Source organism: Triticum aestivum, chromosome 5A (genome assembly GCF_018294505.1).
Source record: "Triticum aestivum cultivar Chinese Spring chromosome 5A, IWGSC CS RefSeq v2.1, whole genome shotgun sequence".
Classification (NCBI taxonomy): Eukaryota; Viridiplantae; Streptophyta; class Magnoliopsida; order Poales; family Poaceae; genus Triticum; species Triticum aestivum.
In genome coordinates this window covers 489,800,149-489,827,491 of record NC_057806.1, presented here as the reverse complement: position 1 = coordinate 489,827,491, position 27,343 = coordinate 489,800,149, and positions in this window count along the sequence as shown.

Genomic DNA, 27,343 nt, shown 5'->3' with positions numbered 1-27,343 from the left:
GCACCAATGTGGATGTCAAAACAGGCGGATCTCGGGTAGGGGGTCCTGAACTGTGCGTCTAAGGTCGATGGTAACAGGAGACAAGGAACACGAAGTTTTACCCAGGTTCGGGCCCTCTTGATGGAGGTAATACCCTACGTCATGCTTGATTGATATTGATGAGTATGGGGTTTACAAGAGTTGATCTACCGCGAGATCGTAATGACTAAAACCCTAGAAGTCTAGCATGTATGACTATGATTGCCGCTACGGACTAAACCCTCTCATTTATATAGACATGAAGGGGCCTAGGGTTGTACAAAGTCGGTTACAGAGAAAGGAATCTTCATATCCGAACGCTAGGCTTGCCATCCATGCCAAGGAGAGTCCCATCCGAACACGGGTGAGAGTCTTCTGTCCTGTATCTTCATAGCCCATTAGTCCGGCCCACGTCACACAGGCCGGACGCCCGAGGACCCCTTAATCAGGACTCCCTCACCCGGCACCTGCCATAAGAGCCTCGCATCTTCGAGGAGCGGATCTTCAAGCCATCAGCAACCCCCTCCACCACGGAACCGGCAACGCCTCAGGAGGAGCTCCCCCAGCACCACCCTCGGGTGCACCTACTTGCGGCCCGACCTCAGGGGCCCATCTGCTCCTCGTGCTCGAGCCTCAGGAGGGGTGCTGGACCGAGGAGTGATGCGTCTCCAATGTATCTATAATTTTTGATTGATCCATGCTATATTATCTACTGTTTTGGACATTATTGGGCTTTATTATCCACTTCTATATTATTTTTGGGACTAACCTATTAACCGGAGGCCCAGCCCAGAATTGCTGTTTTTTTGCCTATTTTAGGGTTTCGAAGAAAAGGAATATCAAACGGACTCCAAACGGAATGAAACCTTCGGGAACGTGATTTTCTCAACGAACAAGACCCAGGAGACTTGGACCCTACGTCAAGAAACAAAAGAGGAGGCCACGAGGTAGGGCGCGCGCCTACCCCCCCAAGCGCGCCCTCCACTCTCGTGGGCCCCCTGTTGCTCCACTGACGTACTCCTTCCTCCTATATATACCTACGTACCCCCAAACGATCAGATACAGAGCCAAAACCCTAATTCCACCGCCGCAAGTTTCTGTATCCACGAGATCCCATCTTGGGGCCTGTTCCGGAGCTCTGCTGGAGGGGGTATCCATCACGGAGGGCTTCTACATCATCACCATAGCCCCTCCGATGAAGTGTGAGTAGTTTACCTCAGACCTACGGGTCCATAGTTATTAGCTAGATGGCTTCTTCTCTCTTTTTGGATCTCAATACAATGTTCTCCCCCTCTCTTGTGGAGATCTATTCGATGTAATTTTCTTTTTGCGGTGTGTTTGTTGAGACCGATGAATTGTGGGTTTATGATCAAGTCTTTCTATGAACAATATTTGAATCTTCTCTGAATTCTTTTATGTATGATTGGTTATCTTTGCAAGTCTCTTCGAATTATCAGTTTGGTTTGGCCTACTAGATTGATCTTTCTTGCAATAGGAGAATTGCTTAGCTTTGGGTTCAATCTTGCGGTGTCCTTTCCCAGTGACAGTAGGGGCAGCAAGGCACGCATTGTATTGTTGCCATCAAGGATAACAAGATGGGGTTTTCATCATTTTTTATGAGTTTATCCCTCTACATCATGTCATCTTGCTTAAGGCGTTAGTCTATTTTCATTAACTTAATACTCTAGATGCATGCTGGATAGCGGTCGATGAGTGGAGTAATAGTAGTAGATGCAGGCAGGAGTCAGTCTACTTGTCTCTGACGTGATTCCTATATACATGATCATACCTAGATATTCTCATAACTTTGCTCAATTCTGTCAATTGCTGAACAGTAATTCGTTCACCCACCGTAGAATACCTATGCGCTTGAGAGAAGCCACTAGTGAAACCTATCGCCCCCGGGTCTATCTTCATCATATTCATCTTCCAATACTTAGTTATTTCCTTTGCTTTCAACTTTGATTTTATTTTACTTTGCATCTTTATCATAAAAATACCAAAAATATTATCTTATCATGTCTATCAGATCTCACTCTCGTAAGTGTCCATGTAGGGATTGACAACCCCTTATCGCGTTGGTTGCGAGGATTTATTTGTTTTGTGCAGGTACGAGGGACTCGCGCGTAGCCTCCTACTGGATTGGACATTGGTTCTCAGAAACTGAGGGAAATACTTACGCTACTTTGCTGCATCATCCCTTCCTCTTCGGGAAAAACCAACGCAGTGCTCAAGAGGTAGCAAGAAGGATTTCTGGCGCCGTTGCCGGGGAGGTTCGCGCAAGTCCAGATTTGACTCCCGACAATGAGCCATTGCTTGCGCCCTTGCCGGGGAGTCTACGCAAAAGTCAATATACCAAGTACCCATCACAATCCTTATCTCCCGCATTACATTATTTGCCATTTGCCTCTCGTTTTCCTCTCCACCACTTCACCCTTGCCGTTTTATTCGCCCTCTCTCTCTATCATCCCTCTCCTTCTCCATTTGCCTCTTTTTGCCCGCTTGCTTTTTGTTTGCTTGTGTGTTAGTTTGCTTGCTTGTCACGATGGCTCAATATAACACTAAATTGTGTGAATTTACCAATACCAACAACAATTATTTTATTAGCACTCCGATTGCTCCTCTTACCGATGCTGAATCTTGTGAAATTAATACTGCTTTGCTGAATCTTGTCATGAAAGATCTGTTTTCCGGCCTTCCTAGTGAAGATGTCGCTACCCATCTAAATAGCTTTGTTGATTTGTGTGATATGCAAAAGAAGAAAGATGTGGATAACGATATTGTTAAATTGAAGCTATTCCTTTTTTGCTTAGAGATCATGCTAAAGCTTGGTTTTCGTCTTTGCCTAAAAATAGTATTGATTCATGGAATAAGTGCAAAGATGCTTTTATCTCTAAGTATTTTCCTCCACTAAGATCATCACCCTTAGAAATGATATTATGAATTTTAAGCAACTTGATCATGACCATGTTGCACAAGCTTGGGAGAGGATGAAATTAATGATACGTAATTGCCCTACTCATGGTTTGAATTTGCGGATGATTATACAAAAATTTTATGCCGGATTGAATTTTGCTTCTAGAAGTCTTTTAGATTCGGCCGCAGGAGGCACTTTTATGGAAATCACTTTAGGAGAAGCTACTAAACTCCTAGATAATATTATGGTTAATTATTCTCAATGGCATACTGAAAGATCTACTAATAAAAAGGTGCATGCGATAGAAGAAATTAATGTTTTGAGTGGAAAGATGGATGAACGTATGAAATTATTTGCTAGTAAAAGTGTTTGTTCTGATCCTAATGATATTCCCTTGTCTACTTTGATTGAGAATAATAACGAATCTATGGATGTGAATTTTGTTGGTAGGAACAATTTTGGTAACAACGCGTATAGAGGAAATTTTAATCCTAGGCCTTATTCTAGTAATACCCCTAATAATTATGGTAATTCCTACAACAATTCTTATGGAAATTATAATAAGATGCCCTCTGATTTTTAATCTAATATTAAAGAATTTATTACTTAGCAAAATAATTTCAATACTTTGATTGAAGAAAAATTGCTTAAGATTGATGAGTTGGCTAGGAACATTGATAGAATTTCTCTTGATGTTGATTCTTTGAAACTTAGATCTATTCCACCTAAGCATGATATCAATGAGTGTCTCAAAGCCATGAGAATTTCCATTGATGAGTGCAAATAAAGAACCACTAGGATGCATGCTAAGAAAGATGCCTTTATAAGAGCGTGTTCTTCTAGTTCCTATGAAAATAAAGATGAAGATCTAAAAGTTATTGATTTGTCCCCTATTAAATCTTTGTTTTGGAATATGAATCTTAATAATGATGGGACTAAATATGATCCACCTTTACCTAGAAGGCGTTCCAAGAATTCGGAGGTTTTAGATCTTGATGCTAAAATTGATAAAAGTGGGATTTAATAGGGGACTTGGGGAAAGTCTTGATATCTTGCTGTAAAAAACAGAAACATTAACGCTCACGAGAACTGCTGCCATTTTTATTTGGAAAGTGCAATTTAGTTAATTATTTTTGCAGATTATTAAAAGATAAATTCCTCACGTCCAGAAATTTATTTTAGAATTTTTGAGGTTCCAGATCTTGCGCTAGCTTCAGATTACTACAGACTGTTCTGTTTTTTACAGATTCTGTTTTTCGTGTGTTGTTTGCTTATTTTGATGAATCTATGGCTAGTAAAATAGTTTATAAACCATAGATAAGTTGGAATAAAGTAGGTTTAACACTAATATAAATAAAGGATTATTTCATTACAGTACCTTGAAGTGGTCTTTTGTTTTCTTTCGCTAACGGACTCACGAGATTTTCTACTTTGAGTTTTGTGTTGTGAAGTTTTCAAGTTTTGGGTAAAGATTTGATGGATTATGGAACAAGGAGTGGCAAGAGCCTAAGCTTGGGGATGCCCATGGCACCCCCAAGATAATCTAAGGACACCTAAAAGCCAAAGCTTGGGGATGCCCAGAAAGGCATCCCCTCTTTTCGTCTACTTCTATCGGTAACTTTACTTGGAGCTATATTTTTATTCACCACATGATATGTGTTTTGCTTGGAGTATCTTTTATGATTTGAGTCTTTGCTTTTTAGTTTACCACAATCATCCTTCCTGTACACACCTTTTGAGAGATCCATACATGATTTGGAATTTGTTATAATACTCTATGTGCTTCGCTTATATCTATTGAGTTATATAGTTTTGCTCTAGTACTTCACTTATATCTTTTAGAGCATGGTGGTGGATTTGTTTTATAGAAATATTGATCTCTCATGCTTCACTTAGATTATTTTGCGAGACTCAAATAGCATGGTAATTTGCTTCAATAATCCTAATATGCTAGGTATTCAAGATTAGTAAAAAAATTCCTATGAGTGTTTTGAATACTAAGAGAAGTTTGATGCTTGATGATTGTTTTGAGATATGGAGGTTATAATATCAAAGTCGTGCTAGTTGAGTAGTTGTGAATTTGAGAAGTGCTTGTGTTGAAGTTTGCATGCCCCGTAGCATGCACGTATGGTAAACGTTATGTAACAAATTTGAAACACGAGGTGTTTTTTTATTGTCTTCCTTATGACTGGCGGTCGGGGATGAGCGATGGTCTTTTTCTTGGGACCCCGACCCATAAGTCGTGATCACCGAATGCACGTGTATAGTGATCCCAGAGATCAATGCTCACTGAACACACAGAAGCTGAATAACAAGAGTCTTACATCCATACATACCGTCTGACATAAATTATGACCATTATGGTCAAGTCTTGAATATAACTTCGCAGCGGAAATCTTCATCGATAACTTGGACCCATGCCATCTGCCTTAACCCTACAGGCATTCTGACTGGGAAGCGTCCTAGCTCACATGTTCGTCACCGAAGTATTCTTCTTCATATCATGTTCTTTCATGCCTGGCCAATAAAATAACCAGTGGCAAGCCAATGAGTACTTTGAATGTACTCGCAAGCAACCCATATTTTGGCTCAAGATACAACAATGCATGACATTGGTAAATTTTTGCAGAAAGCTAATTTTATTGTGTTATGTCATGTTCAATAACTGGTAAACCATGCATCATATGGATTCAAGTAACCATAGGGGTTGGTTACAGATATCAACATAAAGGGAGTGGGCTCCAACCCAACTCATCCATGTCAAGTCCTTTGACTTGACCCAAGTAGTTCTTCCCACACACACTGGTTTGTAAACAAGTGGGCGTAGCCCAAGAGCGGTTACCCAACTATCCTTGACCGTGGACACGGCTATTCAAATAGTTTTACACTCTGTAGACGTTGCACACTTTACCCACAAGATCCGGGGAACTTCCGTGTCATCCACGACCCGCGGCACCTCAAGTACCCAGGGTAAGCACCCCATCACTATCTTTCCCTAGAGACACTAACATGGGGTCCACTCATTGGCAGTAACCCCCGTGCCCAACATTTCACAACTTAAATTTGTGGAGCCTCGCTCCCATATTCATCACATACCACTGGCACGAGGTACCAACGGTGTGTCCAGTGCCCCATAAAAATGTTCTTGGCCGCCCTACCTGGCACGACCCCATCCTGAGAGAGAGCACCAACTCTCGCCCATCACTAGTAATGTGGGCTCCAAGCTAGTATCGGCCTAGGTAATCAATAATGCCCTTTCCCATATAAGGGTAGAGTGGTTGCGCATGTAAGGTTGGAATAACGGTCGCAACTTAAACCAATCCATTTTTGAAAGCAACACACACACTTGCCTCGGTACACCACTTCGTCATCAAGCGGTTACCCATCTCATTATCTCCCTCGGGCATAAGTGGCACCCGGCGGGGTTTTCGAAAAGTCCTTTGAAAATACTTTGTCTCCATCACCATGCATATTCCCGTCCCTTTTTGCGTAGCAACTACTTTAGCATCCTATCTACTCCCACTGGCATAACCCTCATAAGGAGGTAGGGTCATGCACAATGCAAGTATCAACGAGGAAGTAACAAAGGCAACCCATCAAAGTGGCTACCACCTCATCATGATTCCGTTGCAACAACAATATGGTGCTATATGACATGCATAAAAAGGGTTTCATAGACATGGTCAAAGGGATGCTTGCCTGGTTCATCAGAGTCTTCAAGTCTTCTGGTCCTTCTCCAAGTACTCTGTCTACTTCGTCAACCAACGTTGAAACAATCATAATAAGCAACACAACAAGGCAGGAAATAAAAGTGCTCTAAAAATATTGATTTTACTTTTCTAGGACATCTCTCGTTATATGAAAATTAACCAGAGTGGTTTCATAGGAATTTGGGCAGTGGATATTTCTAAACATTTTGATATGACGGAATCAAGGGGTTTATGGATTTGCGAGAAGTGTACAGAAACATATTTTTGAAAAATGAGCAAAGGCACCCATTTAACAAACCATGATTTTAGAAGCATCTAGGAGTTGGTTTCACTGGATTTGGAGTTCAAATGAATTCCCTATGAATTGGCAAAGTTGAAAAATATGAAGAAATGGCTCATTATATTGTGTGACACATAAAGTATTAAGAAAAATGTGCATAAACTTAGTTATGAACTTAGAAGCATCTGGAAATTTGAATCATGGCATTTGGATCAAATTTGATCTCTCTGTGATTTTCTAAAGTTCATCACAGAAATGGAAAAATGGGATTTCATAAACATTTGTGAAGAAAATGTTTTTGGAAAAATGTGCAAATAGCTCCATGTGATAGATCATGAATTTAGGAACTACTAGAAAATTGAATCATCAAATTTGGATATCATTTGAATTATTTGTGGATTTTACAAGTTTACAGGAAAAAAGAAAAGAAAAGGGAAAGGGTTTTACCCTTATCCTGCGCACAGGGCGGGAGATAGCAGTGGGCCGGCCCAGCGGCTCAGCTGCGCGGGTGGCAGGGGCGATGTCGAAGGCGCCCAGAAGGAGTACGCCTTCGCTGCGGGGACGCTGGAGAGAGCGAACTCGCCTCCACTTGCCAGCATGGCCCGGTGGCTGGGCCACTGACGAGCGGGGCCCACCTGCAGGGCCTTCGTCTTCGTCTTCCTCCCACACGCTCGCCTGGCCGAGGGAGCAAAGAGCCCCGACGACGACTACCGGCGCTACGGGGCACCTCCGGCGACGCTCTGTTTATGGATGGGCTCAGGAGGTTGTGCCGCATCCACCTAGGTGCTTTGCGCACGCCGACGAGGGCCGTAGCGGCGACGGCTTGGACGGCTGCGGAGGATGCCATCGGCCATCTTTGGCCACAAGTGCGCAGCGTTCCCGGGGATGAACGATGGCAATGGAGGGCCTCGAGGTGGTGGTATGAGGGTATTGGAGTGGTTAGGGAGAGAAGGGAGGCTCAGGATACCCCGAATTTAAGCGGGGGTCCGGGGCGGCAATGGCGGCAGAGGAGGAGGAAGAAGGAACGGGAGGGGGAGTGGGTTGGTCCTGGAGGTGTAAGGGAGAGAGGAGGGTCCAGGAGAGTCGAGATAGAGCTCGGGGGTGGCTCCATATGGCGAGGCCACGGATCACCATGGACGACGACCACGGCCGCGACCTAGGCAACGCCAGGGCCGAACGGGCGCTTTGGGGCGTGTCTGAGGTGCTTGTGGGCGTGGTCCATGGCTCTCTTAGGGTAGAGGAGAAGGAGAGCGAGCTCGAGAAGGTCCCGCACGAGTGCGGCGACTGGCGGACACGAGCGGCGCTCGGGCATGCGTGTCGGAGGTCGCCGGAGAGAGAAGCAGGAGGGGGCCGACCGCCTTGCGTGTCCCGGATGCCGAGGCAGCCTCGGGGTACACAAGGGGAAGGCCCTAGGTGGTCAGAAGCCTCGGGTAGGACGCGGCTATAGTTCCCTGGTGCACTGTAGCGCGCTCCAGAGCACGCATATGGCTGGCATTGGCTTCTTTTTGGCACCCAGGGCATGGCCACTAGTGTCTAGGAGGTCAGGGGAGGAGTAAGCAAAGGGGTGTTGGCCTTGGATGCCCTGGTGACCCAATGGGAGAGAGGTGGGGTTGAGAGAGAGAGGGAAATGGGCTGCCCAGAGAGAGAAAGTGGGGTTTTACCCCTCCAATAATTGAGTTGTGGATTTGCCATTGTCACTGGAGGTGGAAGGGGACTAGGAGGGGCTGTGGTAAAACTTTGAGCCCATGGAGATTAGTGGAAGGGGTAAAAATGGTGTTTTTGCAAAAATGGCACAAGGTGTTTGTTGTTGGTTTGGGAAAGAAAATGAACTCCAATTGCTATCATACTTAACAGGATGGAATGACACTTAGAAATAGGGTGTGCCACCAAATTTGAGCTCATTTGGGCAAAGTTGCCAGTGCAACTTTTGTAAACCCTAGAAATCAGTAGAAATGGCTTTACCAAGATTTAGTCATACAAATCTGTTCTCCTTGATGCATGACTTAGTGTAGTGTCATCATTTGAGGTTCTGAACATGTCCACAAAAGTTGAGATCAAAAGGAGAAAGTTGCCAGTGTAAAGTTGTTCAAACTTGGTTCTGGACAGGAAGGGTTTTGGGGCACTTTGATCAAGTTAACTTGTTCTCCAACTTGTTCGACTTGGTCTAGATGATTTATTAGACCATTATAGCATGTGGACCAAGTTACAGAGCATTTGGACAAGTTTGATAATGTAAAGTTCTTCAAACTTGAAAAAGGACAGAAGTGGTTTTGAGAGGGTTTCATGGGGTTATTATATTCTCCATGACATGAGACTTGGAAAGATAATCAAACATGTCATATGTGACATGCTAGAATTTTCTTGGAATTTTTGGAGAATATTTCCTTTGTAAATATTTCAAAAGCTTGAAATATCTAGAAAGGGTTTTTGAGGGATTTGACCAATATTTTGAACATGACCATGTGTTGAAACTCTTATATATGGACAATATATGTCCATTGAGTTTCCCTAGGTTTTTTCCAAATATTTTTAAAGCATTAAAATAATTTTAACCTATTAAAGACCATTTCTGTATTTAAGAAAAAGCCTTTAAATAGAATAGTAAAATAACTTTTAAAATTATATTTTTGTGGTTTCTGGGTATCCTATATCTAATAGGAGTCAAACATATTTTTGGAAAGGTTTTTACTGCCCTGAATTAAGTACTTGCAGTACAAACCTCAATTCAGGGGTTTTTGGAAAACTAATTTTTGAAAATACTATTTGGCCAAATTATTTTTGTAAGAAATTATTTTTATGTCCTATACACATGGCATGATCGTTGGTTCAAGAGTTTGGAGCAAGGAGATGAAGTATAGTAGTTGGATGATTTATTTGATTTTTAGAGCACTTGCAAACAGCAGTCAAACATTCAATCAAAGCAAAGACAAAACACTCAAAAGTTTTTGTCAAACCATATTTTATCATTATTGTTAGCTTAAGTGTAGTGGCATGAAAATCAGGGTGTGACAGACCTACCCCCCTTACAAGAATCTCGTCCCCGAGATTCCCAGACTAGACGCGGAAAGGAATACGAGACTTAAATCTGGGGTAGTCCTCATGTCCTCGTACTATTTCTGCTTCCGTGTGGTGCTTCATTGGTCCTTGAAATAATTGATGACATGGCTTCGTGTACAACGTCCTGTGTGATCCAGGTTGCAATTGGGGTCTCTCACGTAGGTCATATTGGGCAGGAGGTCGATGGCTCATGGTCGATGTCCTTGTAGAGACCGGGCTAGTTAGGAAGTTGGAAACATTTCTGGAGTTGTGTCATGTGGAAACATTACGCACAGTGGGTAACTCAGGTGGTAACTTCATCTGGTAACTGTCTTCTCTTCATCTTGCGGCGATCTCGGAGGGGGTTGTTAAATCTTGGTGTGAGCTTCCTTTTGACATGGAATGGTTGGTTCCTTTTAGAGAAGTGGCTTGCAGATATGCCTGCTCTTCGATGCGGAGGTTTACTTCTTGACGATGGTGGTTGGTGTAGTTCTTCCTCCTTGACCAGCTCAGTGATTCCTCTTCCGTCTTCGGGTAGACAAGTATGTTACGAAAATAAAGATGACAACCAACTTGTCCAAGTACTCCATGAAGACTTTGTTCATGAGGTACATAAAGTAGGATGGGGGTATTGGTGGTGGTCACGGTTGAGTATGGTCCAAGGTGTTCTCGATCTAGAGTCAAGACCCACGGTCATGGTCCGACCATGTTGTAGCTTGGTAGGGCTTAAGGGTTTCAAGGATCCTAGGGTGCGAGTGGACGTTTATCCTTGAGCACAATTCCTGTGATGCTAATTGTTCTGTCTAGTTCTCCAAACAGACCACCTTATACCGCTGAAAGCATCATTTCACATAGGTCAACTCCAATCATCACTCATGCTATTCATATCCTCATGACTCCCAAGAGGAGGTCTAACAAAATCATATATGTCTACGATCCCCAAACTCATATGTATGTCTACCCCTAAAAATCCATGGGTAGAACATATAAGCTGCTAAGGTGGAATAAAACAGGACAATCCGAGTGCTCATCCTATTCTTCCAAGGTCCATGTTAGTGCATCTCTATCCTAAGGAAACAAGTCATATGCCACTCCAAAATCTTGTTTCCTTTCCTATGAATCAACTCCAACAACCTGTTAACTTCCATTAATCACTACATACCCATTAATTCTACAAATCCAACGGCTATGCTGGTGTTCCACATGATCTCCTAAAGTCCCTATAATCCCCAAATACTTGAAAGGGCTACCTTACTATAGTCAGTCCACCAATTCCCGTTATTGTGATCTAGTAATACTCCAAGGTCAAGCTCATAAAGATCCCTAAATAAACTCCCACAATTAGTCCAATCTCCTAGTTTATCGTCCACCGAGAAACATGGTATCATGATCGAGATCATCAGTTTAAATCCAATTTACTCCGAACCATGTAGACATACTCAGCATCTATATTCAACTAGAATCACCTACTTAAATCCAAATCTCTTTTCCAACGAGAATTCCTACATGTTCCCCCAAGTCATTTACGTTATATCAACTGTCTCCTATCAGTATCCCATGGCTAAGTTAAATCCAAATACTTCCAAGAATTCCAGCTTGCGAACACAATTATCCTACTAAATCCAATTTACTCAGGGGTAATGAAAGCTATGCTAATGTATACTCATGATCCCACCAAGTTCATCTACCAACATCAAAGCCTCATAATCCACCAAATAGTCTCGTATAATTCCTCAAGTCATTGATATAAACTCATCAAGTCATTTGTCCTCTATTCCTATATCCTCAAACTGGTCTCCCCTATGACATTGTCAGTTCTGGTGCTATATTAGGATGATAATGTGCTCGTTCACTATGTCCACTAGTTCCATAATGAACCCAGTGTTGTGCAAGGTTTACACAGGCTTAACTTGTTCTCTTGCAATTTTATGGATTAAGCACATGGTTAAGGACTCGAGCTGGGGTATCTCGTGAAGTCTCGAAGGGTCTAGGAATGGGTTTCTAGTCTGGGGGGTTAAACATAACTCTACAGGGTTTCACTTGGTCGAGGAGGCTGTAGAAAAGTTCTTCAGTGCTAGTTGGTCGCTGAAGTAGAACCCTTGGTGCATCTTGTCTTTCTTGTCTTCAGTTGAGGAGAGATATGAGAGGGGAAAGTAGCATAGAGGAGGGGATGCCTAAAATGGTTTCTATAGTGCAAGTGCGAAAAAAGTGCCGAAAGGGCCAAACACAACAACAAAATAAGGCAGGTGATATAGTCGTGTTCTTGTTGCCTAGGGCAAAAGTGCAACTTATATCAAAACACAAATAAATAAAAACAAGCAACACACAATCATGGTTCTATTCGAACCATCATACGGACTCGACTGCGCATAGGGGGGTACACGACTCATCCTACCCTAGGGGTTCTCGGACTCAGTAGTCGTGCCTTGAGCCTCGTGCAGTCTTCTGAGTTTTCCGCAGGTGTTGCTACGTCTCTTGTAGTTGTTCGATTAAACGATCCAGGTTGAGCCTGAAGATTCTTCAACAACTTGTCGCCTGTTGAAGTGATGGGGTGAAGGTGGCTCCTCGTAGCAGGTATTGACTCGGTCTTCTGTTGTCTTCTTAATCATGACGACCCCTTTTGCCTTCTAAGGCGTCGACGGTACCAGGTAGGTAATCCCTTATGCAATGATATTAACAAGGCATAGTAGAGGTCCAACATGTCGGTTACGTTGATGAAAACATCGACACCAAGATCGGGGAACGAAGAGAACCGTTTTCCTACTCACTATAGTGAGGTGGACCAAATGGCGAGATTCTCATCCACCGATGGTTGTCGATACAACAACGGTAAGGACATGGTTGCTCTATTAGCGATGTACATCATGATCTTGCATTTAATATGCCCTGATCATCATAGGCTAAGGTCGCATCATCTTGGAGCAATGTCAAGGGTGTCACCACCTTCTGGGCCTTCATGTCCTTATTCCTCAAGGATGTATCTTCTGTTGGTATCGTCTTGTTGTGGTGTCGCCAATCTTGTGTTCGAAAGAGGTGGGTGAGTGTTCAACAAGGCATCTTCCTTCTAGGTTACCCACGAGGGTTACAGGGAATCCTGTGGTCAGGGGCTTAAAGGTACTAGCGACCATAAGTTTTGAAGGGGAAGAGATCAATAAGGAAAATATACCTTAATTTTTCAGAAAAACTTAGAGGGGAAGAGAAGTATAGATAGTTTTGAAAACATGTAATAGTTTTGGAAATAGTTTTACCCTAACTAACGACGATGCTAACTAAGGCTTCCTACAGCCAGGATGGCTCTGATACCAGCTCTGTTGGGACCCCGACCCATAAGTCGTGATCACCGAATGCACGTGTACAGTGATCCCAGAGATCAATGCTCACTGAACACACAGAAGCTGAATAACAAGAGTCTTACATCCATACATAGCGTCTAACATAAATTATGACCATTATGGTCAAGTCTTGAATATAACTTCGCAGCGGAAATCTTCGTCGATAACTTGGACCCATGCCATCTGCCTTAACCCTACAGGCATTCTGACTGGGAAGCGTCCTAGCTCACATGTTCGTCACCGAAGTATTCTTCTTCATATCATGTTCTTTCATGCGTGGCCAATAAAATAACCAGTGGCAAGCCAATGAGTACTTTGAATGTACTCGCAAGCAACCCATATTTTGGCTCAAGATACAACAATGCATGACATTGGTAAATTTTTGCAGAAAGCTAATTTTATTGTGTTATGTCATGTTCAATAACTGGTAAACCATGCATCATATGGATTCAAGTAACCATAGGTGTTGGTTATAGATATCAACATAAAGGGAGTGGGCTCCAACCCAACTCATCCATGTCAAGTCCTTTGACTTGACCCAAGTAGTTCTTCCCACACACACTGGTTTGTAAACAAGTGGGCGTAGCCCAAGAGCGGTTACCCAACTGTCCTCGACCGTGGACACGGCTATTCGAATAGTTTTACACTCTGCAGAGGTTGCACACTTTACCCACAAGATCCGGGGAACTTCCGTGTCATCCACGACCCGTGGTACCTCAAGTACCCAGGGTAAGCACCTGATCACTATCTTTCCCTAGACGACACTAACATGGAGTCCACTCGATTGGTAGTAACCCCCGTGCCCAACATTTCACAACTTAAATTTGTGGAGCCTCGCTCCCATATTCATCGTATACCACTGGCACGGGGTACCAACGGTGTGTCCGGTGCCCCATAAAAATGTTCTTGGCCACCCTACTTGGCACGACCCCGTCCCGAGAGAGAGAACCAATCTCACCTGTCAGTAGTAATGTGGGCTCCAAGTTAGTATCGGCCTAGGTAATCATTAATGCCCTTTCCCATATAAGGGTAGAGTGGTTGCGCATGTAAGGTTGGAATAACGGTCGCAACTTAAACCAATCCATTTTTGAAAGCAACACACACACTTGCCTCGGTACACCACTTCGTCATCAAGAGGTTACCCATCTCATTATCTCCCTCGGGCATAAGTGGCACCCAGCGGGGTTTTCAAAAAGTCCTTTGAAAATACTTTGTCTCCATCACCATGCATATTCCCGTCCCTTTTTGCGTAGCAACTACTTTAGCATCCTATCTACTCCCACTGGCATAACCTTCATAAGGAGGTAGGGTCATGCACAATGCAAGTATCAACGAGGAAGTAATAGAGGCAACCCATCAAAGTGGCTACCACCTCATCATGATTCTGTTGCAACAACAATATGGTGCCATATGACATGCATAAAAAGGGTTTCATAGACATGGTCAAGGGGCTGCTTGCCTGGCTCATCCGAGTCTTCAAGTCTTCTGGTCGTTCTCCAAGTACTTTGTCTACTTCGTCAACTAACGTCGAAACAATCATAATAAGAAACACAACAAGGCAGGAAGTAAAAGTGCTCTAAAAATTATGATTTGACTTTTCTAGGACATCTCTGGTTATATGAAAATTAACCAGAGTGGTTTCATTGGAATTTGGGCAGTGGATATTTCTAAACATTTTGATATGATGGAATCAAGGGGTTTATGGATTTGCAAGAAGTGTACAGAAACATATTTTTGAAAAATGAGCAAAGGCACCCATTTAACAAACCATGATTTTAGAAGCATCTAGGAGTTGGTTTCACTGGATTTGGAGTTCAAATGAATTCCCTATGAATTGGCAAAGTTGACAAATATGAAGAAACGGCTCATTATATTGTGTGGCACATAAAGTATTAAGAAAAATGTGTATAAACTTAGTTATGAACTTAGAAGCATCTGGAAATTTGAATCATGGCATTTGGATCAAATTTGATCTCTCTGTGATTTTCTAAAGTTCATCACAGAAATGGAAAAATGGGATTTCATAAACATTTGTGAAGAAAATGTTTCGGGAAAAATGTGCAAATAGCTCCATGTGATAGATCATGAATTTAGGAACTACTAGAAAATTGAATCATCAAATTTAAATATCATTTGAATTATTTGTGGATTTTACAAGTTTACAGAAAAAAAGAAAAGAAAAGGGTTTTACCCTTATCCTGCGTATAGGGCGGGAGATAGCAGTGGGTCGGCCCTGCGGCTCAGCTGCGCGGGTGGGAGGGGCTATGTCGAAGGCGCCTAGAAGGAGTACGCCTTCGCTGCGGGGACGCGGGAGAGAGCAAACCCGCCTCCAGTTGCCAGCGTGGCCCAGTGGCTAGTCCACTGATGAGCGGGGCCCACCTGCAGGGCCTTCGTCTTCGTCTTCCTCCCGCGCGCTTGCCTGGCCGAGGGAGCAAAGAGCCCCGACGATGACTGCCGGCACTACGGGCCACCTCCGGCGATGCTCTGGTTATGGATGGGCTCAGGAGGTTGTGCCGCATCCACCTAGGTGCTTTGCGCACGCCGACGAGGGTCGTAGCGGCGACGGCTTGGACGGCCGCGGAGGAGGCCGTCGGCCATCTTTGGCCTCGAGCGCGCAACGTTCCCGGGGATGAACGACGGCAATGGAGGGCCTCGAGGTGGTGGTATGAGGGTACTGGAGTGGTTAGGGAGAGAAGGGAGGCCCGGGATAGCCCGTATTTAAGCGGGGGTCCGGGGCGGCAATGGCGGCAGAGGAGGAGGAAGAAGGAACACGAGGGGGAGTGGGTTGGTCCTGAGGTGTAAGGGAGAGAGGAGGGTCCAGGAGAGTCGAGATAGAGCTCGGGGGTGGCTCCATATGGCGAGGCCACGGATCACCATGGACGACGACCACGGCCGCGGCCTAGGTAACGCCAGGGCCGAACGGGCGCTTTGGGGCGTGTCTGAGGTGCTCGTGGGCGTGGTCCATGGCTCTCTTAGGGTAGAGGAGAAGGATAGCGAGCTCGAGAAGGTCCCGCACGAGTGCGGCGACTGGCGGACGTGAGCGGCGCTCGGGCACGCGTGTCAGAGGTCGCCGGAGAGAGAAGGAGGAGGGGGCCGACCGCCTTGTGTGTCCCGGACGCCGAGGCAGCCTCGGGGTACACAAGGGGAAGGCCCTAGGTGGTCAGAAGCCTCGGGTAGGACACGGCTACAGTGCCCTGGTGCACTGTAGCGCACTCCAGAGCACGCATATGGCTGGCATTGGCATCTTTTTGGCGCCCAGGGCATGGCCGCTAGTGTCTAGGGGTTCAGGGGAGGAGTAAGCAAAGGGGTGGTGGCCTTGGATGCCCTGGTGACCCAATGGGAGAGAGGTGGGGTTGAGAGAGAGAGGGAAATGGGCTGCCCAGAGAGAGAAAGTGGGGTTTTACCCCTCCAATAATTGAGCTGTGGATTTGCCATTGTCACTGGAGGTGGAAGGGAACTAGGAGGGGCTGCGGTAAAACTTTGAGCCCATGGAGATTAGTGGAAGGGGTAAAAATGGTGTTTTTGGAAAAATGGCACAAGGTGTTTGTTGTTGGTTTGGGCAAGAAAATGAACTCCAATTGCTATCATACGTAACAGGATGGAATGCCACTTAGAAATAGGGTGTGCCACCAAATTAGAGCTCATTTGGGCAAAGTTGCCAGTGCAACTTTTGTAAACCCTAGAAATCAGTAGAAATGGCTTTACCAAGATTTAGTCATACAAATCTGTTCTCCTTGATGCACCACTTAGTGTAGTGTCATCATTTGAGGTTCTGAACATGTCCACAAAAGTTGAGATCAAAAGGAGAAAGTTGCCAATGTAAAGTTGTTCAAACTTGGTTCTGGACAGGAAGGGTTTTGGGGCACTTTGATCAAGTTAACTTGTTCTCCAACTTGTTCCACTTGGTCTAGATGATTTATTAGACCATTATAGCATGTGGACCAAGATATAGAGCATTTGGACAATTTTGATAATGTAAAGTTCTTCAAACTTGAAAAAGTACAGAAGTGGTTTTGAGAGGGTTTCATGGGGTTATTATATTCTCAATGACATGAGACTTGGCAAGATAATCAAACATGTCATATGTGATATGCTATAATTTTCTTGGAATTTTTGGAGAATATTTCCTTTGTAAATATTTCAAAAGCTTGAAATATCCAGAAAGGGTTTTTGAGGGATTTAACCAATATTTTGAACATGACCATGTGTTGAAACTATTATATATGGACAATATATGTCCATTGAGTTTCCCTAGGTTTTTCCCAAATATTTTTAAAGCATTGAAATAATTTTAACCTATTAAAGACCATTTCTGTATTTAAGAAAAAGCCTTTAAATAGAATAGTAAAATAACTTATAAAATTATATTTTTGTGGTTTTTGGGTATCCTATATCTAATAGGAGTCGAACATATTTTTGGAAAGGTTTTTACTGCCCTGAATTAAGTACTTGCAGTACAAACCTCAATTCAGGGGTTTTTGGAAAACAAATTTTTGAAAATACTATTTGGCCAAATTATTTTTGTAAGAAATTATTTTTATGTCCTGTACACATGGCATGATCATTGATTCAAGAGTTTGGAGCAAGGAGATGAAGTATAGGAGTTGGAGGATTTATTGTATTTTTAGAGCACTTGCAAACAACAGTCAAACATTCAATCAAAGCAAAGACAAAACACTCAAAAGTTTTTGTCAAACCATATTTTATCATTATTGTTAGCTTAAGTGTAGTGGCTTGAAAATCAGGGTGTGACAGACCTACCCCCCTTACAAGAATCTCGTCCCCGAGATTCCCAGACTAGACGCGGAAAGGAATACGAGACTTAAATCTGGGGTAGTCCTCATGTCCTCATACTGTTTCGCCTTCCGTGTGGTGCTTCATTAGTCCTTGAAATAATTGATGACATGGATTCGTGTACGACGTCCTGTGTGATGCAGGTTGCAATTGGGGTCTCTCGCGTAGGTCATATTGGGCTGGATATCGATGGCTCGTGGTCGATGTCCTTGTAGAGACCGGGCTAGTTAGGAAGTTGGAAACATTTCTGGAGTTGTGTCATGTGGAAACATTACGCACAGTGGGTAACTCAGGTGGTAACTTCATCTGGTAACTGTCTTCTCTTCATCTTGCGGCGATCTCGGAGGGGGTTGTTAAATCTTGGTGTGAGCTTCCTTTTGACATGGAATGGTTGGTTCCTTTTAGAGAAGTGGCTTGCAGATATGCCTGCTCTTCGATGCGGAGGTTTACTTCTTGACGATGGTGGTTGGTGTAGTTCTTCCTCCTTGACCAGCTCAGTGATTCCTCTTCCGTCTTCGGGTAGACAAGTATGTTACGAAAATAAAGATGACAACCAACTTGTCCAAGTACTCCATGAAGACTTTGTTCATGAGGTACATAAAGTAGGATGGGGGTATTGGTGGTGGTCACGGTTGAGTATGGTCCAAGGTGTTCTCGATCTAGAGTCAAGACCCACGGTCATGGTCCGACCATGTTGTAGCTTGGTAGGGCTTAAGGGTTTCAAGGATCCTAGGGTGCGAGTGAACGTTTATCCTTGAGCACAATTCCTGTGATGCTAATTGTTCTGTCTAGTTCTCCAAACAGACCACCTTATACCGCTGAAAGCATCATTTTACATAGGTCAACTCCAATCATCACTCATGCTATTCATATCCTCATGACTCCCAAGAGGAGGTCTAACAAAATCATATATGTCTACGATCCCCAAACTCATATGTATGTCTACCCCTAAAAATCCATGGGTAGAACATATAAGCTGCTAAGGTGGAATAAAACAGGACAATCCGAGTGCTCATCCTATTCTTCCAAGGTCCATGTTAGTGCATCTCTATCCTAAGGAAACAAGTCATATGCCACTCCAAAATCTTGTTTCCTTTCCTATGAATCAACTCCAACAACCTGTTAACTTCCATTAATCACTACATACCCATTAATTCTACAAATCCAACGGCTATGCTGGTGTTCCACATGATCTCCTAAAGTCCCTATAATCCCCAAATACTTGAAAGGGCTACCTTACTATAGTCAGTCCACCAATTCCCGTTATTGTGATCTAGTAATACTCCAAGGTCAAGCTCATAAAGATCCCTAAATAAACTCCCACAATTAGTCCAATCTCCTAGTTTATCGTCCACCGAGAAACATGGTATCATGATCGAGATCATCAGTTTAAATCCAATTTACTCCGAACCATGTAGACATACTCAGCATCTATATTCAACTAGAATAACCTAGTTAAATCCAAATCTCTTGTCCAACGAGAATTCCTACATGTTCCCCCAAGTCATTTACGTTATATCAACTGTTTCCTATCGGTATCCCATGGCTAAGTTAAATCCAAATACTTCCAAGAATTCCAGCTTGCGAACACAATTATCCTACTAAATCCAATGTACTCAGGGGTAATGAAAGCTATGCTAATGTATACTCATGATCCCACCAAGTTCATCTACCAACATCAAAGCCTCATAATCCACCAAATAGTCTCATATAATTCCTCAAGTCATTGATATAAACTCATCAAGTCATTTGTCCTCTATTCCTATATCCTCAAACTGGTCTCCCCTATGACATCGTCAGTTCTGGTGCTATATTAGGATGATAATGTGCTTGTTCACTATGTCCACTAGTTCCATAATGAACCCAGTGTTGTGCAAGGTTTACACAGGCTTAACTAGTTCTCTTGCAATTTTATGTGTTAAGCACATGGTTAAGGACTCGAGCTGGGGTATCTCGTGAAGTCTCGAAGGGTCTAGGAATGGGTTTCTAGTCTGGGGGGTTAAACATAACTCTACGGGGTTTCACTTGGTCGAGAAGGCTGTAGAAAAGTTCTTCAGTGCTAGTTGGTCACCGATGTAGAACCCTTGGTGCATCTTGTCTTGCTTGTCTTCAGTTGAGGAGAGAGATGAGAGGGGAAAGTAGCGTAGAGGAGGGGATGCCTAAAAGGGGTTCTATAGTGCAAGTGCGAAAAAAACAAGTACCGAAAGGGCCAAACACAACAACAAAATAAGGCAGGTGATATAGTCGTGTTCTTGTTGCCTACGGAAAAAGTGCGACTTATATCAAAACACAAACAAATAAAAACAAGCAACACACAATCATGGTTCTATTCGAACCATCATACGGACTCGACTGCGCATAGGGGGGTACACGACTCGTCCTACCCTAGGGGTTCTCGGACTCAGTAGTCGTGCCTTGAGCCTCGTGCAGTATTCTGAGTTTTCCGCAGGTGTTGCTACGTCTCTTGTAGTTGTTCGATGAAACGATCTAGGTTGAGCCTGAAGATTCTTCAACAACTTGTCGCCTGTTGAAGTGATGGGGTGAAGGTGGCTCCTCGTAGCAGGTATTGACTCGGTCTTCTGTTGTCTTCTTAATCATGACGGCCCATTTTGCCTTCTAAGGCGTCGACGGTACCAGGTAGGTAATCCCTTATGCAATGATATTAACAAGGCATAGTAGAGGTCCAACATGTCGGTTACGTTGATGAAAACATCGACACCAAGAGCGGGGAACGAAGAGAACCGTTTTCCTGCTCACTATAGTGAGGCGGACCAAATGGCGAGGTTCTCATCCACCGGTGGTTGTCGATACAACAACGGTAAGGACATGGTTGCTCTATTAGCGATGTACATCATGATCTTGCATTTCCTATGCCCTGATCATCATAGGCTAAGGTCGCATCATCTTGGAGCAATGTCAAGGGTGTCACCATCTTCTGGGCCTTCATGTCCTTATTCCTCCAGGATGTATCTTCTGTTGGTATCGTCTTGTTGTGGTGTCGCCAATCTTGTGTTCGGAAGAGGTGGGTGAGTGTTCGACAAGGAATCTTCCTTCTAGGTTACCCATGAGGGTTACAGGGAATCCTGTGGTCAGGGGCTTAAAGGTACTAGCGACCATAAGTTTTTAAGGGGAAGAGATCAATAAGGAAAATATACCTTAGTTTTTCAGAAAAACTTAGAGGGGAAGAGAAGCATAGATAGTTTTGAAAACTAGTAATAGTTTTCGAAATAGTTTTACCCTAACTAACGACCATGCTAACTAAGGCTTCCTACAGTCAGGATGGCTCTGATACCAGCTCTGTTGGGACCCCGACCCATAAGTTGTGATCACCAAATGCACGTGTACGGTGATCCCAGAGATCAATGCTCACTGAACACACAGAAGCTGAATAACAAGAGTCTTACATCCATACATACCGTCTTACATAAATTATGACCATTATGGTCAAGTCTTGAGTATAACTTCACAGCGGAAATCTTCATCTATAACTTGGACCCATGCCATCTGCCTTAACCCTACAGGCATTCTGACTGGGAAGCGTCCTAGCTCGCATGTTCGTCACCGAAGTATTCTTCTTCATATCATGTTCTTTCATGCCTGGCCAATAAAATAACCAGTGGCAAGCCAATGAGTACTTTGAATGTACTCGCAAGCAACCCATATTTTGGCTCAAGATACAACAATGCATGACATAGGTAAATTTTTGCAGGAAGGTAATTTTATTTTGTTATGACATGTTCAATAACTGGTAAACCATGCATCATATGGATTCAAGTAACCATAGGGGCTAGTTACAGATATCAACATAAAGGGAGTGGGCTCCAACCCAACTCATCCATGTCAAGTCCTTTGACTTGACCCAAGTAGTTCTTCCCACACACACTGGTTTGTAAACAAGTGGACGTAGCCCAAGAGCGGTTACCCAACTGTCCTTGACCATGGACACGGCTATTCGAATAGTTTTACACTCTGCGGAGGTTGCACACTTTACCCACAAGATCCGGGGAACTTCCGTGTCATCCACGACCCGCGGTACCTCAAGTACCCGGGGTAAGCACCCGATCACTATCTTTCCCTAGACGACCCTAACATGGAGTCCAGTCGATTGGTAGTAACCCCTGTGCCCAACATCTCACAACTTAAATTTGTGGAGCCTCGCTCCCATATTCATCACATACCACTGGCACGGGGTACCAACGGTGTGTCCGGTGCCCCATAAAAATGTTCTTGGCCGCCCTACCTGGCACGACCCCATCTCGAGAGAGAGCACCAACTCTCCCCCGTCACTAGTAATGTGGGCTACAAGCTAGTATCGGCCTAGGTAATCATTAATGCCCTTTCCCATATAAGGGTAGAGTGGTTGCGCATGTAAGGTTGGAATAACGGTCGCAACTTAAACCAATCCATTTTTGAAAGCAACACACACACTTGCCTCGGTACACCACTTCGTCATCAAGCGGTACCCATCTCATTATCTCCCTCGGGCATAAGTGGCACCCGGCGGGGTTTTCGAAAAGTCCTTTGAAAATACTTTGTCTCCATCACCATGCATATTCCCGTCCCTTTTGGCGTAGCAACTACTTTAGCATCCTATCTACTCCCACCGGCATAAACCTCATAAGGATGTAGGGTCATGCACAATGCAAGTATCAATGAGGAAGTAACAGAGGCAACCCATCAAAGTGGCTACCACCTCATCATGATTCCGTTGCAACAACAATATGGTGCTATATGACATGCATAAAAAGGGTTTCATAGACATGGTCAAAGGGCTGCTTGCCTGGTTCATCAGAGTCTTCAAGTCTTCTGGTCCTTCTCCAAGTACTCTGTCTACTTCGTCAACTAACGTCGAAACAATCATAATAAGAAACACAACAAGGCAGGAAATAAAAGTGCTCTAAAAATATTGATTTGACTTTTCTAGGACATCTCTGATTATATGAAAATTAACCAGAGTGGTTTCATTGGAATTTGGGCAGTGGATATTTCTAAACATTTTGATATGATGGAATCAAGGGGTTTATGGATTTGCAAGAAGTGTACAGAAACATATTTTTGAAAAATGAGCAAAGGCACCTATTTAACAAACCATGATTTTAGAAGCATCTAGGAGTTGGTTTCACTGGATTTGGAGTTCAAATGAATTCCCTATGAATTGGCAAAGTTGACAAATATGAAGAAATGGCTCATTATATTGTGTGGCACATAAAGTATTAAGAAAAATGTGTATAAACTTAGTTATGAACTTAGAAGCATCTGGAAATTTGAATCATGGCATTTTGATCAAATTTGATCTCTCTGTGATTTTCTAAAGTTCATCACCGAAATGGAAAAATGGGATTTCATAAACATTTGTGAAGAAAATGTTTCGGGAAAAATGTGCAAATAGCTCCATGTGATAGATCATGAATTTAGGAACTACTAGAAAATTGAATCATCAAAATTGGATATCATTTGAATTATTTGTGGATTTTACAAGTTTACAGAAAAAAAGAAAAGAAAAGGGAAAGGGTTTTACCCTTATCCTGCGCACAGGGCGGGAGATAGCAGTGAGTCAGCCCAGCGGCTCAGCTGCGCGGATGGCAGGGGCGATGTCGAAGGCGCCCAGAAGGAGTACGCCTTCGCTGCGGGGACGCGGGAGAGAGCGAACCCGTGTCCACTTGCCAGCGTGGCCCGGTGGCTGGGCCACTGACGAGCGGGGCCCACCTGTAGGGCCTTCGTCTTCGTCTTGCTCCCGCGCGCTCGCCTGGCCAAGGGAGTAGAGAGCCCCGACGACGACTGCCGGCGCTATGGGGCACCTCCGGCGATGCTCTGGTTATGGATGGGCTCAGGAGGTTGTGTCGCATCCACCTAGGTGCTTTGCATACGCCGACGAGGGCCGTAGCGGCGACGGCTTGGACGGCCGCGGAGGAGGCCGTCGGCCATCTTTGGCCATGAGCGCGCATCGTTCCCGGGGATGAACGACGACAATGGAGGGCCTCGAGATGGTGGTATGAGGGTACTAGAGTGGTTAGGGAGAGAAGGGAGGCTCAGGATATCCTGAATTTAAGCGGGAGTCCAGGGCGGCAATGGCGGAAGAGGAGGAGGAAGAAGGACCGGGAGGGGGAGTGGGTTGGTCCTGGAGGTGTAAGGGAGAGAGGAGGGTCCAGGAGAGTAGAGATAGAGCTCGGAGGTGGCTCCATATGGCGAGGCCACGGATCACCATGGACGACGACCACAGCCACGGCCTAGGCAACGCCAGGGCCAAACGAGCGCTTTGGGGCATGTCTGAGGTGCTCGTGGGTGTGGTCCATGGCTCTCTTAGGGTAGAGGAGAAGGAGAGCGAGCTCGAGAAGGTCCCGCACGAGTGCGGTGACTGGCGGACATGAGCGGCGCTCGGGCACGCGTGTCAGAGGTCGCCGGAGAGAGAAGGAGGAGGGGGCCGACCGCCTTGCGTGTCCTGGATGTCGAGGCGGCCAAGGCGTACACAAGGGGAAGGCCCTAGGTGGTCAGAAGCCTCGGGTAGGACGCGGCTACAGTGCCCTGGCGCACTGTAGCACGCTCCAGAGCATGCATATGGCTGGCATTGGCATCTTTTTTGCACCCAGGGCGTGGCCACTAGTGTCTAGGGGGTCAGGGGAGGAGTAAGCAAAGGGGTGGTGGCCTTGGATGCCCTGGTGACCCAATGGGAGAGAGGTGGGGTTGAGAGAGAGAGAGGGAAATGGGCTGCCCAGAGAGAGAAAGTGGGGTTTTACCCCTCCAATAATTGAGCTGTCGATTTGCCATTGTCACTGGAGGTGGAAGGGGACTAGGAGGGTCTGTGGTAAAACTTTGAGCCCATGGAGATTAGTGGAAGAGGTAAAAATGGTGTTTTTGGAAAAATGGCAGAAGGTGTTTGTTGTTGGTTTGGGCAAGAAAATGAACTCCAATTGCTATCATACTTAACAGGATGGAATGACACTTAGAAATGGCTTTACCAAGATTTAGTCATACAAATCTGTTCTTCTTGATGCACCACTTAGTGTAGTGTCATCATTTGAGGTTCTGAACATGTCCACAAAAGTTGAAATCAAAAGGAGAAAGTTGCCAATGTAAAGTTGTTCAAACTTGGTTCTGGACAGGAAGGGTTTGGGGCACTTTGATCAAGTTAACTTGTTCTCCAACTTGTGCCACTTGGTCTAGATGACTTATTAGACCATTATAGCATGTGGACCAAGTTATAGAGCATTTGGACAAGTTTGATAATGTAAAGTTCTTCAAACTTGAAAAGGACAGAAGTGGATTTGAGAGGGTTTCATGGGGTTATTATATTCTCCATAACATGAGACTTGGCAAGATAATCAAACATGTCATATGTGACATGCTAGAATTTTCTTGGAATTTTTGGAGAATATTTCCTTTGTAAATATTTCAAAAGCTTGAAATATCCAAAAAGGGTTTTTGAGGGATTTGACCAATATTTTGAACATGACCATGTGTTAAAACTCTTATATATGGACAATATATGTCCACTGAGTTTCCCTAGGTTTTTCCCAAATATTTTTAAAGCATTAAAATAATTTTAACCTATTAAAGACCATTTCTGTACTTAAGAAAAAGCCTTTAAATATAATAGTAAAATAACTTTTAAAATTATATTTTTGTGGTTTCTGGGTATCCTATATCTAATAGGAGTCAAACATATTTTTGGAAAGATTTTTACTACCCTGAATTAAGTACTTGCAGTACAAACCTCAATTCAGGGGGTTTTGGAAAACTAATTTTTGAAAATACTATTTGGCCAAATTATTTTTGTAAGAAATTATTTTTATGTCCTATACACATGGCATGATCATTGGTTCAAGAGTTTGGAGCAAGGAGATGAAGTATAGGAGTTGGAGGATTTATTTGATTTTTAAAGCACTTGCAAACAACAGTCAAACATGCAATCAAAGCAAAGACAAAACACTCAAAAGTTTTTGTCAAACCATATTTTATCATTATTGTTAGCTTAAGTGTAGTGGCATGAAAATCATGGTGTGACACTTTTCCTACCAATCTATCCCCCTAGGAGCATGCGCGTAGTGCCTAGGTTTTTTATGACTTGTAGATTTTTGCAATAAGTATGTGAGTTCTTTATGAATAATGTTGAGTCGATGGATTATACGCACTCTCACCCTTCCATCATTGCTAGCCTCTTATGTACCATGCATTTCCCTTTCTCACATTGAGAGTTGGTGCAAACTTCGCCGGTGCGTCCAAACCCCGTGATATGATACACTCTTTCACACATAAACCTCCTTATATCTTCCTCAAAACAGCCACCATACCTACCTATTATGGCATTTCCATAGCCATTCCGAGATATATTGCCATGCAACTTTCCACCATTCCGTTTATCATGACACATTCATCATTGTCATATTGCTTAGCATGATCATGTAGTTGACATAGTATTTGTGGCAAAGCCACCGTTCATAATTCTTTCATACATGTCACTCTTGGTTCATTGCATATCCCGATACACCGCCGGAGGCATTCATATAGAGTCATCTTTTTTTCTAGCATCGAGTTGTAATCACTGAGTTGTAAATAAATAGAAGTGTGATGATCATCATTTTCTAGAGCATTGTCCCAAGTGAGGAAATAAAAAAAAAGAAGAGAAAGGCCATAAAGAAAGAGAAAGGCCCAAAGAAAAAAATCAGAGAAAAAGAGAAAAGGGACAATGTTACTATCCTTTACCACACTTGTGCTTCAAAGTAGCACCGTGATCTTCATGATAGAGAGTCTCCTGTTTTGTCACTTTCATATACTAGTGGGAAATTTTCATTATAAAACTTGTCTTGTATATTCCAACAATGGGCATCCTCAAGTGCCCTAGGTCTTTGTGAGCAAGCAAGTTGGATGCACACCCACTTAGTTTCTTTTGTTGAGCTTTCATACATTTATAGCTCTAGTGCATCCGTTGCGTGGCAATTCCTACTCCTTGCATTAACATCAATCAGTGGGCATCTCCATAGCCCATTGATTAGCCTCGTTGATGTGAGACTTTCTCCTTTTTTGTCTTCTTGACATAACCCCCATCATCATATTCTATTCCACCCATAGTGCTATGTCCATGGCTCGTGCTCATATATTGCGTGAAAGTTTATAGGTTTGAGATTGCTAAGGTATGAAACAATTGCTTGGCTTGTCATTGGGGTTGTGCATGATGAGAGCATTCTGGTGTGACGAAAATGGAGCATGACTAAACTATATGATTTTGTAGGGATGAACTTTCTTTGGCCATGTTATTTTG